This window comes from Arachis ipaensis, chromosome B9, assembly GCF_059453495.1.
Source record: "Arachis ipaensis isolate K30076 ecotype BB chromosome B9, ASM5945349v1, whole genome shotgun sequence".
NCBI lineage: Eukaryota > Viridiplantae > Streptophyta > Magnoliopsida > Fabales > Fabaceae > Arachis > Arachis ipaensis.
This window is the reverse complement of record NC_142444.1, coordinates 100,225,034-100,229,396: the sequence shown is the minus strand read 5'-3', so window position 1 is coordinate 100,229,396 and position 4,363 is coordinate 100,225,034. Positions and strand designations below refer to the sequence as shown.

Below are 4,363 nucleotides of genomic sequence, written 5' to 3'. Positions count from 1 at the left end.
AGAAAAAGTTTATTATTATTAAACCTGTTTCTTCCACCATTATTAAAGCCTTGTTGAGGCCTTTGATCCTTCCATGAGAGATTTGGATGATTTCTCCATGATGGGTTATAGGTGTTTCCATAAGGTTCACCCATATAATTTACCTCTGCTATTGCAGGGTTTTCAGGATCATAAGCTTCTTCTTCATAAGAAGCCTATTGAGTACTGTTGGATGCAGCTTGCACTCCATTCAGACTCTGAGAAATCATATTGACTTGCTGAGTCAATATTTTGTTCTGAGCCAATATGGCATTCAGAGTATCAACTTCAAGAACTTCCTTCTTCATAGGCGTCCCATTACTCACAGGATTCCTCTCAGAAGTGTACATGAACTGGTTATTAGCAACCATGTCAATGAGTTCTTGAGCTTCTGCAGGCGTTTTCTTTAGGTGAATAGATCCACCTGCAGAGGTATCCAATGACATCTTTGATAGCTCAGATAAACCATCATAGAATATATCCAGGATGGTCCATTCTGAAAGCATGTCAGAAGGACACTTTTTGGTCAGCTGCTTGTATCTTTCCCAAGCTTCATAGAGGGATTCACCATCTTTTTGTTTGAAGGTTTGAACATCCACTCTAAGCTTGCTCAGCTTTTGAGGAGGAAAGAACTTGGCTAAGAAAGCCGTGACCAGCTTATCCCAAGAGTTCAGGCTATCTTTAGGTTGAGAGTCCAACCATATCCTAGCTCTGTCTCTTACAGCAAATGGGAAAAGCATGAGCCTGTAGACTTCATGATCTACTCCATTAGTCTTAACAGTATCACAGATCTGCAAGAATTCAGTTAAGAACTGAAAAGGATCTTCAGATGGAAGTCCATGAAACTTGTAGTTCTGCTGCATCAGAGAAACTAATTGAGGTTTCAGCTCAAAGTTGTTTGCTCCAATGGCAGGAATGGAGATGCTTCTTCCATGTAAATTGGAATTAGGTGTAGTGAAGTCACCAAGCATTCTCCTTGCATTATTATTATTTTCGGCTGCCATCTCCTCTTCTTGTTCGAAAATTTCTGAAAGGTTATCTCTGGTTTGTTGTAATTTAGCTTCTCTTAGTTTCCTCTTCAGAGTCCTTTCAGGTTCTGGATCTGCTTCAACAAGAATATTCTTGTCCTTACTCCTGCTCATATGACAAAGAAGAGGGCACATAAAAATAATAATAATAGGGATCCTTTTTACCCAAGTATAGAGGTTCCCTTTAGGTGAGTGGAAGAAAAGGAGAAGAAAAGAGAGAGAGGGAATTTTTGAAAATTGTTTTTGAAAAATGGTTAGTGATTTTTGAAAATAGTTTTTGAAAAAGGTTAGTGATTTTTTTTCGAAAATTAAAATAAAAAAATTAAAATAATTAGTTAATTAAAAAGAATTTTTGAAAAAGAGGGAAGATATTTTCGAAAATTAGAGAGAGAGAGTTAGTTAGGTAGTTTTGAAAAAGATAAGAAACAAACAAAAAGTTAGTTAGTTAGAAAAGATATTTTGAAATCAAATTTTTGAAAAAGAGAAGATAAAAAGATATTTTTGAAAAAGATTTGATTTTTAAAATCACAATTAATGACTTGATTCACAAGAAATCACAAGATATGATTTTAGAACTTAAAGTTTGAATCTTTCTTAACAAGTAAGTAACAAACTTGAAATTTTTGAATCAAAACATTAATTGTTATTGTTATTTTCGAAAATTTGATATAAAAATAAGAAAAATATTTTTGAAAAATATTTTTATAATTTTCGAAAATAACTAAGAAAAATGGAAAAGATTTGATTTTTGAAAAAGATTTTGAAAAAGATAAGATTTTTAAATTGAAAATTTGATTTGACTCATAAAAACAACTAGATTTTAAAAATTTTTGAAAAAGTCAAATCTAATTTTCGAAATTTTAAGAGAGAAAAAGGGAAAGATATTTTTTTGATTTTTGAATTTTTATGATGAGAGAGAAAAACAAGAAAAATGATGCAATGCATGAAAGTTATGGATCAAAACAATGAATGCATGCAAGAATGCTATGAATGTCAAGATGAACACCAAGAACACTATGAAGATCATGATGAACATCAAGAACACATTTTTGAAAAATTTTTAATGCAAAGAAAATATGCAAGACACCAAACTTAGAATTCTTTAATGCTTAGACATAAAGAATTCAGGAATGCATATGAAAAACAAGAAAAGACACAAAACATGCAAATGCAAAGATCAAACAAGAAGACTTACGAAGAACAACTTGAAGATCATGAAGAACACTTATGAATGCATGAATTTTCGAAAAATGCAGGATGAATATGCAATTGACACCAAACTTATAACATGACTCAAGACTCAAACAAGAAACACAAAATATTTTTGATTTTTATGATTTTATAAAATTTTTTTTGTATTTTCTTTTAAATTTTTTTTCGAAAATATTTGGGAAAAAGGAAGCAATGAATTCATAGTCCTCAATCAAAATCCTGGGAGTTAGACATGGCTTAATAGCCAGCCAAGCTAAAACATGTTATATGAAACACTAGAATTCATTCTTAAAAATTTTGAAGAAAAATATATTTTTGAAAACAATTTTTTTTCGAAAACAAGGAAGAAATTTTTGAAAGATTTTTTTTTGAAAAATTTTTGAAAATAAAACAAAAAGAAAATTACCTAATCTGAGCAACAAGATGAACCGTCAGTTGTCCAAACTCGAACAATCCCTGGCAACGGCGCCAAAAACTTGGTGCGCAGAAATTGTGACTACACTTTGATTATGTAAAATTCATCGCTCTTTCTTTCCCTGGTAATGGCGCCAAAAAGATGATTCAAATACCATGGTTCACAACTTCGCACAACTAACCAGCAAGTGCACTGGGTCGTCCAAGTAATACCTTACGTGAGTAAGGGTCGAATCCCACAGAGATTGTTGGTATGAAGCAAGCTATGGTCACCTTGTAAATCTCAGTCAGGCGGATATAAAATAGTAATGGGGTTTTCGAAAATAATTAATAAAATAGTGATAGAAATACTTATGTAAATCATTGGTGAGAATTTCAGATAAGCGAATAGAGATGCTTTCGTTCCTCTGAACCTCTGCTTTCCTGCTATCTTCATCCAATCAGTCTTACTCCTTTCCATGGCTGGCTTTATGTAATGCATCACCATTGTCAATGGCTACTTTCGGTCTTCTCTCGGGAAAATGATCCAAATGCCCTGTCACGACACGGCTAATCGTCTGGAGGCATCACCCTTGTCAATGGTTACATCCTATCCTCTCAGTGAACATGGTCAACGCACCCTGTCACAGCACGGCTATTCATCTGTCGGTTCTCGATCATACTGGAATAGGATTTACTATCCTTTTGCGTCTGTTACTACGCCCAACAATCGCGAGTTTGAAGCTCGTCACAGTCATTCAATCATTGAATCCTACTCGGAATACCACTGACAAGGTTTAGACTTTTCGGATTCTCTTGAATGCTGCCATCAATCTAGCTTATACCACGAAGATTCTGGTTAAGAGATCTAAGAGACACTCATTCAATCGAAAGTAGAACGGAAGTGGTTGTCAGGCACGCATTCATGGGGAATGATGATGATTGTCACGTTCATCACATTCAGGTTGAAGTGCGAATGAATATCTTAGAAGCGAAATAAGATGAATTGAATAGAAAACAGTAGTACTTTGCATTAATCTTTGAGGAACAGCAGAGCTCCACACCTTTATCTATGGAGTGTAGAAACTCTACCGTTAAAAATACACAAGTGAAAGGTCCAGGCATGGCCGAATGGCCAGCCCCTCTGATCTAAGAACCAGGCGTCCAAAGATGTCTAATACAATAGTAAAAGGTCCTATTTATAATAAACTAGTCACTAGGGTTTACAGAAATAAGTAATTGATGCATAAATCCACTTTCGGGGCCCACTTGGTGTGTGCTTGGGCTGAGCTTGAGTGTTGCACGTGTAGAGGTCCTTCTTGGAGTTGAACGCCAGCATTTGTGCCAGTTTGGGCGTTCAACTCTGGTTTTGGATCCTTTTCTGGCGCTGGACGCCAGAATTGGGCAGAAAACTGGCGTTGAACGCCAGTTTGTGTCATCTATTCTTGGCCAAAGTATGGACTATTATATATTGCTGGAAAGCCCTGGATGTCTACTTTTTAACGCAATTAGAAGCGCGCCATTTCGAGTTTTGTAGCTCCAGAAAATCCACTTTGAGTGCAGGGAGGTCAGAATCCAACAGCATCAGCAGTCCTTCTTCAACCTCTGAATCTGATTTTTTTACTCAAGTTCCTCAATTTCAATCAGAAAATACCTGAAATCGCAGAAAAACACACAAACTCATAGTAAAGTCCAGAAATGTGAATTTAACA

The 4,363-nt window shown here is 35.3% G+C and overlaps 1 non-coding gene across 1 annotated transcript; it reads left to right on the top strand.

Annotated features, from left to right (window-relative positions):
- The first annotated feature begins 518 nt into the window (after window positions 1-518).
- On the top strand, window positions 519-626 carry LOC148545626 (small nucleolar RNA R71). The gene has a single exon (XR_015900833.1). It is a non-coding gene; the product is annotated as a small nucleolar RNA R71 (small nucleolar RNA).
- Window positions 627-4,363: the final 3,737 nt, after the last annotated feature.